The sequence below is a fragment of the Neoarius graeffei genome, chromosome 20 (genome assembly GCF_027579695.1).
Source record: "Neoarius graeffei isolate fNeoGra1 chromosome 20, fNeoGra1.pri, whole genome shotgun sequence".
In the NCBI taxonomy this organism is placed as follows: Eukaryota; Metazoa; Chordata; class Actinopteri; order Siluriformes; family Ariidae; genus Neoarius; species Neoarius graeffei.
This window is the reverse complement of record NC_083588.1, coordinates 43,041,993-43,063,493: the sequence shown is the minus strand read 5'-3', so window position 1 is coordinate 43,063,493 and position 21,501 is coordinate 43,041,993. Positions and strand designations below refer to the sequence as shown.

At 40.7% G+C, this 21,501-nt stretch overlaps 1 protein-coding gene across 1 annotated transcript in view; it reads right to left on the bottom strand.

Annotated features, from left to right (window-relative positions):
- pitpnc1a (phosphatidylinositol transfer protein cytoplasmic 1a) overlaps positions 1-21,501 on the bottom strand; it is a 196,248-nt gene that overhangs the window by 89,137 nt on the left and 85,610 nt on the right. The gene's annotated exons all lie outside the window — the stretch shown is intronic.

Genomic DNA, 21,501 nt, shown 5'->3' with positions numbered 1-21,501 from the left:
CTGCTACAGAGGCTGAGGTCTTTTGGGGTGCAGGACACCCTTCTGAGGACCTTCTATGACTCTGTTGTCGCATCTGTTGTCATGTATGGTGTGGTGTGTTGGTGCAGTAGTATCACAGTGGCAGAGGCAAAGAAATTAAACAAATTGGTCAAGAGAGCTGGCTCTGTCCTGGGCTGTGGCCTTGACCCTGTGGAGGTGGTGGGGGACATGAGGATGATGACAAAACTGTCATCAATCCTGGGTAATGTCCACCACCCCTTGCATGGAGCAATGGCAGCCCTGGAGAGCCCACTGAGCAGCAGTAGGCTTATCCACCCACATTGTAAGACTGAGAGGTACCGCAGGTCTTTTCTTCCCTCTGCGGTTAGACTGTTTAACAACTCTCTGCGGTAGCCATGGTGATGATGATGCTGTGGGGGGGGGGGGGGGTTGGGTGGTAGGGGTGAGGGGGTGTGATGAGGGTGATGAAGATGATGATGATCTTGTGCTGCTAGGATTTTTTATCCCCTCTTATGCTGCTATATGACTGCACTGTCTGTGTACTTTTAACTTTTTATCTATGTATTATTTATTTATTTAGTCGATTAGTAACAACACTTTTACTTTCATAACATCCCCCCTTTTGTATCTATCTTGTATATATCCTTTTAGTTTTAACTTTGGTCCTGTGTTTGTACGTATGTTGTCTATCCTTGGATACATGTTGATTGTGTGATGTACTGCTGCGACACATGAATTTCCCCATTGTGGGATAATAAAGGGCATACTTACTTACTTACTTACTTACTTACTTACTTACTTAACACCATCATCCCAGGCAAACTGGTCAGTAAATTCACCAACCTAGGACTTTCCCAACACTTCTGCCACTGGATTAAGGACTTTCTGACCAACTGCTCCCAGATTGTTACATTAGGCCCCCACCTCTCACCCATCCTTACACTCAGCACTGGTGCCCTACAGCTGTGCCCCCTTCTCTACACACTATGACAGTGCTCCCATGCATCCCACCAACACCATCATGAAGATTGCAGACTCAATGATTCATATAGGGCATGAAGGCTAGCCCACATGGTCCAATCCCACAGAAGAGCTACTGTCGCACAAACTGCTGAAAAAGTTAATGCTCGCTAAAACAGAAGGGTGTCGTGCCCCTTGTGAATCAATGAGCCTTCGACACCCATGACCCTGTCACCGATTCACTGGTTGTCCTTCCTTGGGCCACTTTTGGTAGGTACTAACCACTTCATACCGGGAACACTCGACAAGGTGTGCTCAAACCCAGTCATCTAGCCATCACAGTTTGGCCCTTGTCAAAGTTGCTCAGATCTTTACGCTTTCCCATTTTTCCTGCTTCCAACACATCAACTTTAAGAACTGACTGTTCTCTTGCTGCCTAATATAACCTAGCCCTTGACAGGTGGTTTTAATGTTATGGCTGTGTATATGTGTATGTGTGTCGCACCACAGGATTTTTGTTCCAGATGCTCTGTTTACAGAATGTATAGAAACGGCGCTGAAAAGCACGCGATATTTTGCAATGCTTTTGCTGGCTGATCCAGTAGCTATCAACTAATAATCACCTCAGTAGCGCCCCTACAGGATCAGCCAGAAAAATGGTGCAAAATATTGCGTGCTTTTCAGCACTGTTTCTATGCATTCTGTAAACAGATCAACAGAGAATCTGGTACAAAAATCCCGTGGCGCGACATTTATATATATATATATATATATATATATATATATATATATATATATATATATATATATATATATATAAACAAACAATAAAGTTTAAACATTAAATAGCTTGTCTTTGTATTGTATTTAATGGAATATAGGTTGAAAATTATTTGCAGTCATTGCATTGTTTTTATTTATGTTTTACACAGTGTCTTTTTGGAATCAGGGTTGTACATACATATAAACATATATCTACAGTTTATATTTTTATTTATATATATTTAACACTGTAAATTGGTGTAGTTTGAAGTCTTTTTTATTTTTAATTGCTGTTTTTGTTATGTGTGAAGGCACCATCAGGAGGATTGCTACCCAATTTTGTTACCCTGTGCAATAACAATCAAGGAAACTTTCAATATTGCCTTTAATACCTGGGTCATTAAATAATGTAACGATTTAACAATTATTCACCGAAGGCGAGGTGAATATCGGTGCATAATAACCGAGACAAAGTTGAGGTTATTAGTCTCCAATATTCAGTGAGCCTGAGGTGGATAATTTTTTTTACATATTCATGGGTGATTTATTTAAAAAAATTAAAAATCATATTAAAAATAATTTATTTTGAACTTCAAAAGCCGCATGCCAATGTAATAATGATGTGGCGCAGACTTGTGTCACTTATCTATGCCAAGTCACATAAAATAATTTGTTTCGAAATGGATAAAATAAATCACAATTCCACCTTACCTTTGAATAAGTTTAGACCAAACTTCGTAGCATCTTTAGTGCTTTTAGGAACAGCATTTTCTTTCATAACTTGTAATTCTTCCTCATTTACTGTGACAGAGCAATTGGTCGCCATTTTGCTGGGTTGCTCAAGGTGATTATCAAGAAATAGTCTGAATTTCTCAACCAATCAGCACACGCAATTTCCTATAATCACCTGCGTATTTATACTAATGACTAATGTACTAATGTAACTAATATATTTGGTGTTACAGATGGATTACATTAACATGACTGGGTATAGAAAGAATATCTTGGAGTGGCAACGGCTCTCAGAAGTAAAGACGGGAAGAGGATCACCAATCCCCCTAATTCTGCACCGACAAATAGTGGAGCAATATCAGAAAGGAGTTCAACAGTGTAAAATTGCAAAGAGTTTGAACATATCATCATCTACAGTGCATAATATCATCAAAAGATTCAGAGAATCTGGAAGAATCTCTGTGCGTAAGGGTCAAGGCCGGAAAACCATACTGGATGCCCGTGATCTTCGGGCCCTTAGACGGCACTGCATCACATACAGGCATGCTTCTGTATTGGAAATCACAAAATAGGCTCAGGAATATTTCCAGACAACATTATCTGTGAACACAGTTCACCGTGCCATCCGCCGTTGCCAGCTAAAACTCTATAGTTCAAAGAAGAAGCCGTATCTAAACATGATCCAGAAGCGCAGACGTCTTCTCTGGGCCAAGGCTCATTTAAAATGGACTGTGGCAAAGTGGAAAACTGTTCTGTGGTCAGACGAATCAAAATTTGAAGTTCTTTATGGAAATCAGGGACGCCGTGTCATTCGGACTACAGAGGAGAAGGGCGACCCAAGTTATTATCAGTGCTCAGTTCAGAAGTCTGCATCTCTGATGGTATGGGGTTGCATTAGTGCGTGTGGCATGGGCAGCTTACACATCTGGAAAGACACCATCAATGCTGAAAGGTATATCCAGGTTCTAGAGCAACATATGCTCCCATCCAGATGACGTCTCTTTCAGGGAAGACCTTGCATTTTCCAACGTGACAATGCCAAACCACATACTGCATCAATTACAGCATCATGGCTGCGTAGAAGAAGGGTCCGGGTACTGAACTGGCCAGCCTGCAGTCCAGATCTTTCACCCATAGAAAACATTTGGCGCATCATAAAACGGAAGATATGACAAAAAAGACCTAAGACAGTTGAGCAACTAGAATCCTACATTAGACAAGAATGGGTTAACATTCCTATCCCTAAACTTGAGCAGCTTGTCTCCTCAGTCCCCAGACGTTTACAGACTGTTGTAAAGAGAAAAGGGGATGTCTCACAGTGGTAAACATGGCCTTGTCCCAACTTTTTTGAGATGTGTTGTTGTCATGAAATTTAAAATCACCTAATATTTCTCTTTAAATGATACATTTCTCAGTTTAAACATTTGATATGTCATCTATGTTCTATTTTGAATAAAATATGGAATTTTGAAACTTCCACATCATTACATTCCGTTTTTATTTACAGTTTGTACTTTATTTACAGTTTGTACTTTGTCCCAACTTTTTTGGAATTTTTTGGAACTTTTTTTTTTTACTTCAGGCAGTAAGTACAACCCCGTACTTACTGCCTGGCCTTCGGTAAATGGGATGCACTCACGTCATCATTAAACCCAAGTCAGCTAGTTACTGCAGCCACACATCCATGTCACTGTTTCACAGCCGAGGTGGGATGTGATGGAGCACAAGCAGTTCCTTTGTTCTCTGTAATTCCATTTCCCATTACACTGGCACAATTTTCTCTCATTTGTACAGAATGTGTTTTGCTTTGTTCCCTATGCGTATGTACAGAAGACTTTTAGTTCAATTTCAGCAAATTATAACCAGGCTTTGTGGTGGGTAATATACGGTACAGTGAATTGTGGTGAACCCTCAGATCATGTTGATTTGTTGGTGCTTTTCTTTCAAAAGTTTATGCCTCCACAGATGGAGGGTGGTTTTTTTAATCTCTTTAATGACTTTGTTTCATGATCATTTTCTGCCATGGTGCTTGCTATTTCTAAGCTCAGCAGTGCAGCCCTGGGACCCATTTTATATTACATTTCTCTGATACCTATGTGGCGGCATGGTAGTGTAATGGTTAGCATTGTCACCTCATAGCAAGAAGGTCCGGGTTTGAGCCCAGTGGCTGGCGAGGGCCTTTTTGTGTGGAGTTTGCATGTTCTCCCCGTGTCTGTGTGGGTTTCCTCCGGGTGCTCCGGTTTCCCCCACAGTCCAAAGACATGCAGGTTAGGTTAACTGGTGACTCCAAATTGACCGGAGGTGTGAATGTGAGTGTGAATGGTTGTTTGTCTCTGTGTCAGCCCTGCGATAATCCTGGCGACTTGTCCAGGGTGTACCCTGTGTAGGGATGGATTGCCATGCCCGTAGCCAAAGTAACCATTTATGAACACACCAATCCCTGTACTCGATGCCATGTTCTATCTCCGCCCATTCTTCTGACTCCTTGTAATGGTATTGGATACAGAGATGATACTGGATACCAAATACAGTGACGTCACGACTGTGCTTTAAACTTGCGGCAGAATCTAAATTCTTTCTCTCTGGCAGTGGATTCCACGCGTGAAAGAGAAGTCGATGCATCGCAGCTACAGAAGGACAAAGAACGAGCTATTGATACCGGACCTTTAGCCAAAGTTCAATGTATTTGACCTTTGCAGAGTTGTAAAAATAACTGAACCGGTTAGTTACTGTAGCCCACGCAGTATTTCAAAGAGAAAAGGCGACTGGATCCCTTTTCCCTTTCTCAGCGTTGACAAACTATAAACAAGATTCCTTCCAGATCATCAGACGACCAACAGAACACCGAAGAGCTTCAGCTGATGAGCTGTAAAGTAAAGGAACAGAACTGTTTTCTCCCTGGACCTGCACTCCGCACTGTCTTCGGATAACAGACTGCGCACTTTCAATCACTAACAAGAGCGATCTCAAGTAAGGTTGGCATCTGGACAATTGTTAGTCTTAGTTGTGACTAGTAAATGTGAAGAGTGTTGTTTATTTGAATTCATTTATGATTTAAATGTATGCATTTTGATTCACATGAAAGTCAGTCTTAGACCGCGTGTTGTTTGATTTACTTTGTTTACTATCAGTATTTAGTTAGATCGTGCATGCATTCTCTCTCTCTCTCTCTCACTCACTTATTAACTCCCTCCATCGTACTCCACTCCTCAACATTGGGATTTCAGGAGTAGCTAAGGATTAAGTAGAAGTTTGGTTAAGGCCTAGCCGAGACTAGTTTAAACTACAGATTCATTTGTTTCTTCTTTTCATGCACTCTTCCTGGGTTGACCCTTCCCCTTCTGGGCGTGGCCTGGCACAGGGTTCGCGCATTCCATTCGCATTCCATACACACACTCTTTCTCACACACACACACACACACACACCTACTCATACACACACCCACACATAAACACGTGATTTCCCTATCACATTTTAACATCCACTTGCCCCTACACTGTAACACTGGCATATAGCTTATTACTTCTGATCACCATTAGTGCCTTAATTATCATATACACTACTGATTCTTATTTGTATACATTGTATCACCATTTATATTGAATTATTCCTTGGCTGCTATTGTTGCTATATCTGATCAGTATTAGTTTACTAATTCATGTCAGCTATTTCAATAAATGGTATCTTTGGAATAAACGGTGTCCTGTTTATTGCTACAACATCCACTGAATGCCAACCTCTGCCAACCAAGTATTCTAATTGCCTTCACCCATTTGGTTGTTATATGAATGTTATAGATCTGGAGTAAACATACTGTATTACATTAGAGCTACAATACTCAATAAACTATAGCAACATCACCACCAAGTTGATCTTGCTAATTCCCACTCACTAATTAACGCTTCCTTACACTGTAAAAATAATTGACTAAAATTTACAGTAATTTACTGACAACAGGATTGCCAATAAAGTACTATAATTTTTTTTTTTACAAAAAAACAACTATAAACATATATACAGTTTTCTTCTTTTGGCTGCTCCTGTCAGGGGTTACCACAGCGGATAATCTGGATCCACAGATTTGATTTGGCATAGATTTTACACCACACTGTAAAAAATGACTTGTTGTTTTAACTTAAAAAAGTTAGTGCAAGGGCTGCCTTAAAAATTTGAGTTCACTGAAATTAATATAGTAAGTTCACAACAATTTAACTTGCTATGTGAATTTCAATGAACTCAAAATTTTAAGGCAGCCTGGGCACTAACTTTAAGTTAAAACAACAAATAATTTTTTACAATGCAGATGCTCTTCCTGACGCAACCCTTCCCAATCTATCCGGGTTTGGGACCAGCACTAAGTATGCACTGGCTTGTGTAACCAGTGGCTGGGTATTTTACCTAATCTGCATGTCACTGAACTGTGGGGGAAACCGGATCACCTGGAGGAAACCCACACAGACACAGGGAGAGCGTGCAAACTCCAGACAGAAAGGCCGCCGTCAGCCATGAGGTTTGAAACCGGAACCTTCTTGCTGTGAGGTGACAGTGCTAACCACTACACCACTGTGCCGCCCCAATCTCCAACCACCATAACCAATTACAGATAATTGCAGATAATGGATGGATGGATGAGCCCTGCGATGACCTGGCGACTTGTCCAGGGCGTACCCCGCCTCTTGCCCATAATCAGCTGGGATAGGCTCCAGCTTGCCTGCGACCCTGTAGAACAGGATAAGCGGCTACAGCTGATGGATGGATGGATGGATGGATGTCTACATGACAGTTTGTTCAAGCACATCTCAGAATAAACAATATACGTACAACTGTTCTGTAATAGTAACTGATACTATGAATCATTACAAAATAAAATTTTTTCCTTGTCTTCCTTCGAGCATGTCTCTCTGCAGGGTTTGTAGGCGCCAAGAGCAAGACATTATCTACCTGTGAAAATGTGTGTGTGTGTGTGTGTGTGTGTGTGTGTGTGTGTGTGTGTGTGTGTGTGTGAGGAAATGATTTGCTGTTGGATGAAACTGCAGCATTAGAACATGCACTGACAGGAGGCTGAAGGAGAATAATGAAGTGTGTGTGTGTGTGCAAGGAGGTTAATCAAGGGTGGGTTGGAGAGGAAAGTGGTAGACCTACACAAGATGCCTTTTCCCCTTGAAAATTCTGCCTGTGTCAGTCAACTGATCTCATGTCCGCAGTGCTGCAACTTACAGCTCATCCGTCACTGTCCGAGAGCCTGAGAGAGTGCATGCTCAGCATTAAAGCATCGCATAACACAGCTCATCGGATACGGCGAGAGCGAGTGGGCGTCTGCATGAAGGTGTGAATACATATGTGGTTTTGTCAGCATGCAGAGTGTGTGTATGTGTGTGCTCTTATCAGTATGTCCATGGTGAGAGTGAATTGCAAATTTTCACATATAAGTGATACAAGCTGAATGAATTAAAGACAGATAATTCAGCCCATTGGGACTAGAGGACACAAATGGCAGAGTGTGATAAGAGCAAGGTGACTGCAAATATCTCAAACGACTCACTTTCAGATGAAAACTGAGTCAGATTGAGTGTGTAAGAAAGAGGGATAAAAAAAGAACTATGCCAAGAGTATGATTATCATTACCATTCTTTAACCCTCTGTGATAAATGACTGAGACACTAGTGTGGTACAAGCCCTTAGGACTTGGAAAGCAATTATTTTTGTTTAAATTACTTTTCTGGGCTGTCCTTCCAACTTAAAAAAAAATTAAATTTTATATATATATATATATATATATATATATATATATATATATATATATATATATATATATATATATATATATATATTCTAGCTCATTTTAGACAATGAAAGGAATATCACACACACTAGCCCGGGAACAAAACTATCTCTACTCTTGGCTGTTAGAGGACATGTGAGAGACAGGTGCTCATTTTCATTTAAGGTGCTTTAAAAGTGATGAATGTTAAAAAACACAGCAGACGGTGTCACGCTTGGATTAAAGTTTTAGCCATAGCGCATGAGAAGGCTTGTTGCATGGCAACTGTACATAGAGACAGGGCTTTTACCGCAGGTAGAGAAACCTTATGGACAAATCACGAGGATGAGACTGACTCTTCCACAGCTAGAGAAATGTTATGGATTAAATGTGAGTATCAGATGTTTGTTTAATTTCAAACATACAGTAGATTTACACAATGGCTCAATCCCAGTCCCCCCACCACCACCACTTGGCCCTACTACTCCATACTGCGCACTTGTGTAGGGGAGAGTGTCCTGTTTCTTTTGGGGATCAAGTGGTAGTGGTGATCTAGCCCTCCAAATGGCACCCCAAACAGAGCGTTTTCAGATGCATACTCCAAATAAAAACATTCCCAGAATGCTTTGTGAACTGATACAGTGTAACATGGAACATGGCTACTGGTGCAGGGAACAAAGCACATAAATGTAGCATATCTTTGCAAATAATATTGCAAAAAATTTTAAAATGTGTTGGAATATCTTCATTTAATGTAGATACAAAGGAATATGTAATAATCCAGGGGTTTTCAAAGTGTGGGAGAGTCAGCCCCCCCTCAGAGAGCAAATAAACAACAGCGCCCCCCTACAATTTTTGTTGTTGCTATACTTAATGTTCCATTCGTATTTTTAAAAAAATGGTTGTTGTACACATTTTTATTTTTTTCTTTTACACATTTTAAACATCTGTGCTTTTTAAAACATATTTTTTTTTACACATTTTAAACATTTGTGCTTTTCTTTTTAAAACATCCTGTTTTACACATTTTAAACATCTCATAGCATCGTTAGCTAGCACCTCTTGGCAGACAACACACTGTGGCAGTGGAGCATCTTCAGATCCAGTCCATGAAAATCCAAACTTTAAATAATCGTGGTCATACTTCCTTCTTTTTTCAGTCCCCCCAGGATTTCGTGGGCCTTTTTTGTGATTGTTGCGGGCTAAAAGGTCTGATGTTGCGGGTTTTTTCCAAAAAATTACGATGAAAGTTGCGGTGTTTTTTAGGTTTTTGTTGTGATTACATTGCGGGAGGAAGTGAAAGTTGCGAGAAATTGTTGCGATTTTCTCTTTTTGTGATTAAAATTGAGTGATATGTTAAATATTAAGTTATTACTGAAAAACTATTGATTAAAAAAACAAAAACACTGAGAAATGGTCCTATAAACAACTTTACCAATATAAAAGATTACCAAGACTACAAAAATGCAGAAAAATAGGCTTTACTTATCCAAATGCACCTGTTGGTTCAAAAGTTAAAGTGCACAGAACCTCACAGCACAACATGAAGTTACCTTAAAATATAATATAAATGCCTCAGCTTTCATGTAAGAAAAAAACTATTAATACTAGTACTGTGTTGTGGGTGCAATCAGTTAATTATAGAAATTAAGTGATCAATCTCGTTAAATCAGTCTCATTAAATTTTGACGGTCAATAATTAAAATGAATCAATCCCATTGAATCGTTTACTTTGACTCATTTGAATTGAATCATACCATAGAATCACTCATTTGAAGTGAATCATTCAGTGAATCATTTAGTGAATCGTTCAATGAATCATTTAGTGAATCATACCAATGAATCATTTAGTGAATCATTTAGTGAATCATACCATTAATCCTGGTGCTTAATAATAAATTACCAAACAGCTAAATTATGGTATATTTCCAAATTATTACGATCACTTACCATATTACATAACTTATATGCACCTTTTTGAATTCTTCGAGAGATTGGGGACTTCATATATTGTTCACACAAATAAACACAGTTTGTTTAATAAATGAATTTATTATACAAAGATAAAAATAATAAATCAATATATACAAGCAGTGAGGTGTGTGTGTGTGTAGGACTTGACCATGTGTTTAGCCTCGTGTAGCTAACTACACGTGGTGGAGGCCTAGATTAGCCTTGTGTTGCTAGTGTGTGTTTGTGAAAGGCCCTATGGCCTAGCTAAAGTGTGTTTGTTAGGCCTGGTGAGGCCTACTGAGCACGTGTTGCTAAAGACAAAGGGAAGCTATCTAAAGTGTATCAGGCCTGGTCAGGCCTGTTGAGCACGTGTTTTCTCAGTAACAAAAAGATTCCACACTCATAACATTACCAAACTCACTGAAACCTTGATAAGGTCAAAATGTATGATAAGGAAATTAGTGTTAGTCAGAATGAGAGAGAGAAGGAGCATGCACAGCCTATCTATTAAACAATTGAGAGAACATAGAACAGAACAATTCAACACGCTGCGTGTTTAACAGTGTAACAATAAACCTGGGTTTAAATTCACACTATTTCAAATAAAAGCAAATTCCTAAGACTATCCTAATTATGCCCAAATGCCAAAATCTTACTTAATCCTGCCTTTAGCAAGATATGAAGAACTATTCGCCGGTGTAGTTTCGGGCCTCGCCGTGGGAGCACGTGAGCCGCTCGTGATGGAGGCGTAGAAAACTTTCAGGTCCAGCAGAGCACTTGGGTGGTTCCCGTGGAAAGCAGAGGATTCTTGGTCCGAACCTCAGCGTTCGTGAGGAAAAGTCTTTGATCAGAATAAGATGCACAGCGCTTTTGAGTTAAAAAGGATTCAATCGCTTCTTAACTTTTAACTGCCTGGGCTGCAGTCGTGACGTCACTTCTAATACAAGTAAACCGGTTGTAACTCAGGTTGAGTTTAAAGATCGCGCGACTCTAGAGTTTACCTTTGCCAAGGGTAAGAAAGAAAATCGCGCTGAGTGATGGATCTTGCAAGAAAGAAGACGTCTTTTTGGTGGAGAGCATCTCTTTTGTGCGTCTAGCTTCCTTGAAAACTGGACGCGAGAGACAAAATGGCGGAGCTTCCGCTTGGACTTATGTGCGCATGGTGGACTGACGTAGATGATCCCGCCCACGCGTGACGTAGGTCAACGCGGAAGTAGGCTGATGGGAAATGTAGTTTCTTAAAGAGACAAAATGGCGGCATGATACCTACAGTGTGCAGGCAGTATCTCCTGAAGACTAAATTAAACAATAATTATAAACTACTAAAATAAATGGCTCAGGCTTCATAGAAGAAAAAAAACAATTTGAACAGAATCTCACAGTATGATGCTGAAGCTGCCAAACAATGGAAAATAAAATACCATTTTGGCAAAAATGTTGGCATCCATTAATTTCTTGTATTAAGTAAAAAATAATGTAATGTGCACACAGTCCTTCACTGTAAACATAACACACTTTCAGTAACTGAATTTAAGCCTACATGCTGCTTCTCTTGAATGTATACACGGAAGTAAGGCGGAAGGTAGTTTGTCGACGTCACCTCAAGACGACGCCAACGATTGGTCAAATTTGCGGGAAGGTTGCGGTGATTGGATATAATTGCAACACCGCCCTGAATTCGCGGGGATTGGTTGAATTTGCAAATCGCGAAATCCTGGAGGGTCTGGTTTTTTGCTTGGCCCAGACTCTGTCTCCTCACTCACTGTAGCTTTAGGTACTAAAAATCGATCCATTTTGTCTCTGGCAAAGGCTAGCTGAAGTTCGCTAAATGTCCGCAATAGTAACTTATTCTGGTTTATGTTTCCTCACGTTGCGCCCCCCCCCCCGAAGAACTCTGGCGCCCCCTAGGGGAGGCGCGCCCCACACTTTGAAAAGCCCTGTAATAATCATTACAAGAAACATTTCAGAAAAATCGCTATTTACATGTCAATTGAACTTTGTGTCAACTACAATTTATAAGTGACAATACAGTTATATATTTCCATATTCCATGTATGAAGCTTGAAAAATGATCCAGCAGCAAATATTTGGCACTTCACCGCTCATCTGATATTAGTGCAGGGTTGAAATTTCTCTGGGCAGGACTACACTGAAATAGCTGATGTGTAAAGATGCTCCCTGGTTATTGTCAATAGATTAAACTGTCTTGTTCTGTCCTGCACATGTAATCAGATTTTTCTCTACAATAGTTGATAATGGGAGCAAGAAACAGACTTTAATATAAAATGTATAATACTATTCTCCATTTATTCATCAAAAGCAGCATGATGATCACAGCTCATGCAACTGGTAAGACCACATTTGTGTGGAAACATTGTGGAAAACTCTGGCTGGACTGGGAATGCCTTGTCACTGGTGTATTATGTATGTTCCGTTGTTGGCTACTGATAACATAACGAGTGGTGTCCTACTTCCTCGGTAAAGATGTCGACCCCTGCATTTGGTAGGGTGGGGGTTTTTGAGGTGGAGGTGGTGGGCTATTGGGATTGGGCCAATATAGAGAATGATACATATGTTTTTAATTTTTACACTGACGCAAACTTTCAGGTAGGTAGGTCATTGAACTGTTTCACAGTAGTTAAATAGTTTTAATGAGTTGTGGTGTAATCTTAAAGGAGCTATGTGTAAGTATTTTTAATCATTTTAGTTTAAATCATTCAAAAATTAGCTAAAATTATCAACAGAATGTGAAGAAGTAGCAGTTTTGTCGAAGACGTCTATGTATTGCATTGCAGACATATCCACTAAAGTTAGCATGCTAACCAGCTAGCCCCAAGACAGGACACACTGTCCATCTCATAATACTACTTTGTACCTCAAGACCAGTGGCGTACACAGATAGACACGAGGTGGTGCTCAAGCACCTGCCCCTCTGCCCTCTGTCCAAAAAAGTGCCCTTGTGAATTTTTTTTTTTTTTACAGTTTACTGAGGCCAATGTCGACATGATCTTTTAGGGTGTATTCAGACCAGGATAGTTCGATAGTTCACTTGCTTTGGTCCGAACCAAATGTTTTTTTTATTTTTTCATTTTGGTGCGGTTCGCTTTCACACTACATTTTAGTAAGCGGACCAAAATCTGTCAACAAAGCCACGTGCCCTGAGGTCGTTCAGCTATTGGTCAGAGACGACACGCGCACAAAGCGCTGTTCTGGGGAGTGCGTGAACCCCTTCTCCTTCATTTTCTCACTGAATACAGCAAACACGTCGGCATTTTTGTGTGTTCTCTCCAAAAGCTCAGATATGTGGACATCTGCCCATATATCCACAAGGGTACACGTTTCTTCCTCGGCCCACGTTTGCCCCCTACTCATTTTTTGTACTCTGTAGTCTAGCCTACCACTGGTCTGAATGACTGAACGACTGTTGTAAGGTTCCCTTGACAACCGAAACAGTGTTTGCACTTTGCGGTGGAGTGTCAAGACTCTGTTTCCCATAATGCTCAACAAACGACGGAAGCTCCCGAGGTACAAAAAAGCAAAACTGTCGGATTAGGTCCGGTCTGCTTTCACACCTCCAAAAGGTCCGCACCAGGGTTCCTTTGGTCCGGACCGAGTCCGACCTTGCAGCTCAGTCTCGGTCCGCTTGTTTGGTCCGGACCAGAGTTCGGTGGTTTGTATTCAGACCAACCCAAAAGGTCCGGACCAAGGGAAATTTGGTTCGTTTGGTCGTTTGGTCCGGACCAAACAACGTAGGTGTGAATACGCCCTTAGAAAAGCCGCGGCATTAAAAGCGTGTGTGAAAATAATGTCCCGATGTGTGCCCCCTCCGCACACACACCGGACCTCTGTCTCGCTTGCTCTGTCACGTGAACAAGCGTGCAGTGCATTCAATGTGAGGTTGCAGCAGCATAGCATCCTGGAAGCCACGGCCTTGTCGTAGCGCAGACAACACATCGGGCAGTCAGTCAGCTCTTCCCCTGCCCCACCAGCCAGGTAACACATGAATCGAGTGAAAATGTATTGTTTGCCCTCTAAGCCCAAGCTGTAATTATTTTGTCGTGAAGTAGCCCGTCGCATACAGAAACAACTGCACATAAGTATTATATTTTTTGCTAGACCATTTTCAGATTTAGGAAAACAAAAATTTATTTTTCTATTTTGTTCAACTAGAGATTCCTGGCAAAGTCAAAAAGCCTTGATGTAATAAATTAACATTAAGTGATTGTTTTACACCTTTAAAAACTAAAACGGGTCAGTGGCGACCCGAACACAAGAGGAGGGTTAAATCTCAGACTTTTATAATAAGGTGTTCCACATGCGCAAAAAAGTGCCCCTTTTTCCCCCCAGAGCACTCGCCCCCCAAAATGTCTCTGCACGCCACTGCTCAAGACGTGATAATGAGTCACTGTAGTGTCCATTCTGCCCTCAGTCCAACATGAATGGAGAAGAGATCTTGCGTCACTGCCGGTTACATACACATTAACCTCTGAGCTCAGACTGCCAAAAACTAAAGAAAAAAAAATAAGCAAATAGGTTGCTACAACTTGCAGAAACTACTGGAATCCAGGCACTGAAATGTGGATTTGTGGTTACCTTTTTGTCGGTCGGTTAGGGTGGTCCCCAAATTTTTTTTTTTAGGATTTTGTTACGACCACCTTACCTTTTTTTTTTTACATTGCCTAAAAGAAGTTATTGTGCGAAATTTGGTTAAGATTGAACAATGTTTAGAGGTGCCACAAAGCCATTAAAGTTTTCCCTCAAGACACAAAATAATGTGGCTTATTAACTGTTTCATATTAATACAAACAATACAGTAATATAACTTCCTGTGTTCAAAGTAACAATAGCTATTACTTGTCTGTGATTTTCTAAACCCTTCGGTATTATGGTATCTTGTGGAGATAAAAGAACACACTAAGGACTTCCCTAGCAGAAGGAAGCTTTCTCCCAGACAGTTCCTTGGAAGTGGGACCAATTAACCAATCATAATTGTCCTTTCTGGTTTTGTGCTTTGCACCACCGGTACTGCTTGTATTACTGTTGCTAGCCATCTGAAAAACATCGAAAGAAAAACATTCACAACTTCATCAGCATATTACGATCAGTGCTCATTGTTTAAGAAGCCCTTAGTGCATGAAAGTTAACCTTCTATCAGTCTATAAACTCTTCCTGCCTCTTCTTTTTCATAGAAGTGGCATATTCCCTCTAGAACTGTGACTTTTTGGGGGTTTGAGATCTTCTCTGCAACAGTCTACGCACCAACTAATGTTAATGGCTTAACCTGATTTGCAACCTCGTGTGGCACCTCTAAATATGAACCAATTTTTCTGAAATTTTGCTTGTTGCCTTCTTTTAGTTTATGTAAAAAAATGGTAGGGTGGTCGGAATCAGGGGCGATTTCTCAGAGACAACAAGGGAAGCCGAGCTTCCCCTAAAATTCTCTCCCCAAACTGCGGCATCTACGACGTTGAATTCTCATTAAAACAATAACTTGCATAACATAATATATGCCCAAGATTGTATTTATGTTCATAACTATCCTGTAACTTATTTGAGTGATGTCTGACGAACTTGCAGTTCGCTACGAGAATCACCTTTGCTGCCAGGCTGTAACCTTTCTTATTTCAATGGGCTCTATGGACTGGCAGCAGTGTTGCCAGATTGGGCGGTTTTAAGTGTATTTTGGCGGGTTTTGAATATATTTTGGGATGGAAAACATCAGCAGTATCTGGCAACACTGACTGGCAGCCGGGTATCCGTTGCAGTCTACGAGACGGCTCTGAACAGCCAATTTCGGCTAGTTGTTATTGGTTAAAATAAACAAAATCGTCACTTCCAGGGAAGCCAGGCTTCTCTGGGACTAAACGAGACAGTGGGAGGGACAAGAAGCAGGGCTGATAAAGGATTATTGGAGGTAGTGTTTGAAAGACATGAGGAGGGCGGTACTTCGGCGAGGAACACGGAAGTATGATCAGTCAGTCCCTAGCGGATGTCGAGAAAGTGCAGTCGTGTGCCAAAGTGCTGTCCGAATTTCTTTTCATATAAACGGTTCTTCTCATTGATGTCTCTGTACATTACTCTGTAAATAAATGTAAATATTACTCGTTGTGCTCTGTTAACTTTCATCCATTCTTTCAGTTTGATCATTCATGAATTCACTCGTTTATTTCATTTGTAGTTCAATCTGGTTGTAGGCTAGCTTGAGCCTTATTGGGATCTGCAGTGCTAGCTGCTAACAGAAATTGGTGAAGTCTCTGGAAAGCACAACCAGCTGGTATGACAGGGTCACAGACCATTTTCTGGAAAAGGAGCGGAGGGCAGAATTTGTGTATAAATAGTGTTCATGTTCATGAATCTGAAGTGTGTATATTGTTCAGTAATGTTAAGAGAATGGTGGGCTCTGTGTTATAGGTTATACCTGGGTATAATATTCAAGGTTCTGTGTGTTGCATAGCCTACCTGGTTATGAATTTCCAGACTGTGTTGCAGAAGATGTTCAAGGATGTGTTGCACAGCTGGGTGTTGTGTTAAAGACTCTGTGTTGCATATCAGGGTATGATGTTCAAGGCTCTTCGTTGAATAGCCAGTGATTTTTGGATGTTTGATATTTTTGATTAAGGATATGAGGCACTAGCCTGGCAAGCCAGACTATAACATGAAATGTACAAGCAAAAATACTTTCTGCCACTAGGTAGGGTTGTCTAGTTCACTGTGCTAATGGGGCACACTTTTCTATGCTTTGATATCCGGCCTACAGGTTTTACGATGAATGCGTAAAATGGGCTTCCCCTGTTTTAAAAACCAGCAGCCGCCACTGGTCGGAATGCCTCATCTCATCATCTCTAGCCGCTTTATCCTTCTACAGGGTCGCAGGCAAGCTGGAGCCTATCCCAGCTGACTACGGGCGAAAGGCGGGGTACACCCTGGACAAGTCGCCAGGTCATCACAGGGCTGACACATAGACACAGACAACCATTCACACTCACATTCACACCTACGGTCAATTTAGAGTCACCAGTTAACCTAACCTGCATGTCTTTGGACTGTGGGGGAAACCGGAGCACCCGGAAGAAACCCACGCAGACACAGGGAGAACATGCAAACTCCACACAGAAAGGCCCTCGCCGGCCCCGGGGCTCGAACCCGGACCTTCTTGCTGTGAGGCGACAGTGCTAACCACTACACCACCGTGCCGCCCTGGTCGGAATGTTTTGGTAAAAAAAAAAATTTTCCCATACAGTTCGGGACCACCCTAGTGTCGGTATGTTGTATTTTTGAAATAGGGAAAAGAGACAGAAAAGGGACCCTACTGAGAGAAACTGAATCACAATGCCAAACATAAAACAACAGTGAAAAACTGGATTACAGAGCCTCCACTCACATATCCGGACATTGTAATCTCATTTTTGGACTGAGTGGATATACTTTGCATGAGTTTAAAGGTTACAGATCCCTAGAAACTCATGAAAAGTTTTTTTAGCAGTTGTGTGGAAGATCTGCTCATACGCAAGCCAGCAACTGCAAGAGCACATTCTTGTAAAGGTCAGGTCTTTTTGGCACGATTATTAAACCAAATATATCATTCAAAAACATTCAGCTATGTGGTCATTTTATTGAGTCATAGGAAGTGTGTTTAATCAGTCACATTATTAATAAAATTGTTGTCATGTCGTGAGCTGTAGTGGTCTTGTGCACTACTAATGCACAAGGTGCTGTGGCTGTTATCTTGCTAAAAACTGAGTGAAGCAAGTAAACTACAGTGGTGCTTGAAAGTTTGTGAACCCTTTAGAATTTTCTATATTTCTGCATAAATAGGACCTAAAACATCATCAGATTTTCACACAAGTCCTAAAAGTAGATAAAGAGAACCCAGTTAAACAAATGAGACAAAAATATTATACTTGGTCATTTATTTATTGAGGAAAATGATCCAATATTACATATCTGTGAGTGGCAAAAGTATGTGAACCTTTGCTTTCAGTAACTGGTGTGACCCCCTTGTGCAGCAATAACTGCAACTAAACGTTTCCGGTAACTGTTGATCAGTCCTGCACACCAGCTCGGAGGAATTTTAGCCCATTCCTCCGTACAGAACAGCTTCAACTCTGGGATGTTGGTGGGTTTCCTCACATGAACTGCTCGCTTCAGGTCCTTCCACAACATTTTGATTGGATTAAGGTCAGGATTTTGACTTGGCCATTCCAAAACATTCACTTTATTCTTCTTTAACCATTCTTTGGTAGAACGACTTGTGTGCTTAGGGTCATTGTCTTGCTGCATGACCCACCTTCTCTTGAGATTCAGTTCATAGACACGTCCTGACATTTTCCTTTAGAATTCACTGGTATAATTCAGAATTCATTGTTCCATCAGTGATGGCAAGCCGTCCTGGCCCAGATGCAGCAAAACAGACCAAAACCATGATACTACCACCACCATGTTTCACAGATGGGATAAGGTTCTTATGCTGGAATGCAGTGTTTTCCTTTCTCCAAAACTAACGCTTCTCATTTCAACCAAAAAAGTTCTATTTTGGTCTCATCCGTCCACAAAACATTTTTCCAATAGCCTTCTGGCTTGTCCACGTGATCTTTAGTAAACTGCAGATGAGCAGCAATGTTCTTTTTGGAGAGCAGTGGCTTTCTCCTTGAAACCCTGCCATGCACACCATTGTTGTTCAGTGTTCTCCTGATGGTGGACTCATGAACATTAACATTAGCCAATGTGAGAGAGGCCTTCAGTTGCTTAGAAGTTACCCTGGGGTCCTTTGTGACCTCGCCGACTATTACACGCCTTGCTCTTGGAGTGATCTTTTTTGGTCGACCACTCCTGGGGAGGGTAACAATAGTCTTGAATTTCTTCCATTTGTACACAATCTGTCTGACTGTGGATTGGTGGAGTCCAAATTCTTTAGAGATGGTTTTGTAACCTTTTCCAGCCTGATGAGCATCAACAATGCTTTTTCTGAGGTCCTCAGAAATTTCCTTTGTTCATACCATGATACACTTCCACAAACATGCATTGTGAAGATCAGACTTTGATAGATCCCTGTTCTTTAAATAAAACAGGGTGCCCACTCGCACCTGATTGTCATCCCATTGATTGGAAACACCTGACTCTAATTTCACCTTCAAATTAACTGCTAATCCTAGAGGTTCACATACTTTTGCCACTCACAGATATGTAATATTGGATCATTTTCCTCAATAAATAAATGACCAAGTATAATATTTTTGTCTTATTTGTTTCATTGGGTTCTCTTTATCTATTTTTAGGACTTGAGTGAAAATCTGATGATGTTTTAGGTCATATTTATGCAGAAATATAGAAAATTCTAAAGGGTTCACAAACTTTCAAGCACCACTGTATGTGCTGAGAGCACACATGAATATTATAAGATAGCAGTGTTACCTTGACCAACTTTAAGTTTCAACAGTTTGGTCAAATTTTGCATATTCTTGCCCTGCTGTTACTGAGTAGTTGGCTTTTTTTTTTAATAACTGATGACTCTAAAGTTAGATTGTATGACCCCAGTAGTGGATCAACTAAAAACAGCTTTATATTATATTCATCCATAACTGCTTATCCTGTTCAGGGTCGCAGGCAAGCTGGAGCCGATCCCAGCTGACTATGGGCAAGAGGCAGGGTACACCATGGACAAGTCACCAGATCATCACAGGGCTGACACATAGACACAACCAACCATTCACATTCACACCTATGGTCAATTTAGAGTCACCAGTTAACCGAACCTGCATGTCTTTGGACTGTGGGGGACACTGGAGCACCCGGAGGAAACCCACGCAGACACGGGGAGAACATGCAAACTCCACACAGAAAGGCCTTCATCGGCCACTGGGCTCAAACCCGGACCTTCTTGCTGTGAGGCGACAGTGCTAACCACTACACCACCATGCCACCCACATTATATTCAGTGAGTGATAATTCTATTAGAGTGGTGATGGTGCATTTGGGGGCAAGGAGGAAGAGGGACTATGCATTTCCTTGTTTCTTATGATGGAGTGACCGCCTCAACTTTCTGATGATATACTGCCCCCTATTTGTTTGGAGCATGGCGTATGAACTCTCCAGGTGGCCAATTCTTACACATTGCCCCTCTAAAAACGTTTCAGCAGACAAGTGGCTTCAGTGAGTTAACTCCAATTCAGCAGTTCATCAAAGGGAGCAGAAATAATAAAAAAAAGAAACTGTAGGGGATGTTTTGCTGGCATGGTTTAGGTCCACTGGTGCTCATAGAGTGAAGGGTAACAGCAAATCAATACAAAGTTGTAGACAATGCCCCATCCATAGTGCATGAGGACTCAATAACTGGTTTGATGAGTATGAAAATCATATGCTACTTATAATTTTTTATTGTGCCGAAAAGGTGAAGGTTGATGCAGAACACCTGTATTTCATTTATGAAAAGAATTCATAATAATTCACATATTCATGTATTCCTATTTATGTTTTCCTCTCCCTTCCTCTAAGTATGTGTCGGGTAATGAGCTGAGCATGATAAATTGCTAGAGAATTAAAAAGCTGCACTTTTGTTGTTGTGGTTTTAGATTTATTTATTTATTTATTTTTACTGCTCACTGGCCGCGCCAAAGGGTCTGAGCACTAATAAATAAAAGCCCTGGGTCTGCTGTGTTCTCTGAACACCATGTTTCCAAAATTCTTATAGTCATACACTGCAAAAAAATTGAAAACTGAATTTGAGGAGAAAATTACTTTATACTAGTGAAATTATCTTCCTGCATGGACAGATATTTTTACTTGATAAGACATCTTAGAATAAGTTGGTTGCAATCTAGAACTAGGTTTAATAATCTCAGAATTAGTGTCTTGTATTCTTCTAATAGGAAATGCTAGATCGTTTCAACTACAACCCCGATTCCAAAAAAGTTGGGACAAAGTACAAATTGTAAATAAAAACGGAATGCAATGATGTGGAAGTTTCAAAATTCCATATTTTATTCAGAATAGAACATAGATGACATATCAAATGTTTAACCCTTTGGTGACTGACCCCTTGAAAATGGTTCCTCCAGGAACTATGACTTTTCAGTTGTCAAGACAACAGTAGAACTAAAATACAAAAACAGAAAGATACGTCACAATGCTCTTGTGCACAAAACAAAATGCTCTTGTATTTTAGTTTTTCCGTTGTCTTGACGACTGAAACGTCATCGTTCCTGGAGGAACCATGTTCAAGGGGTCAGTCACCAAAGGGTTAAACTGAGAAAATGTATCATTTAAAGAGAAAAATTAGGTGATTTTAAATTTCATGACAACAACGCATCTCAAAAAAGTTGGGACAAGGCCATGT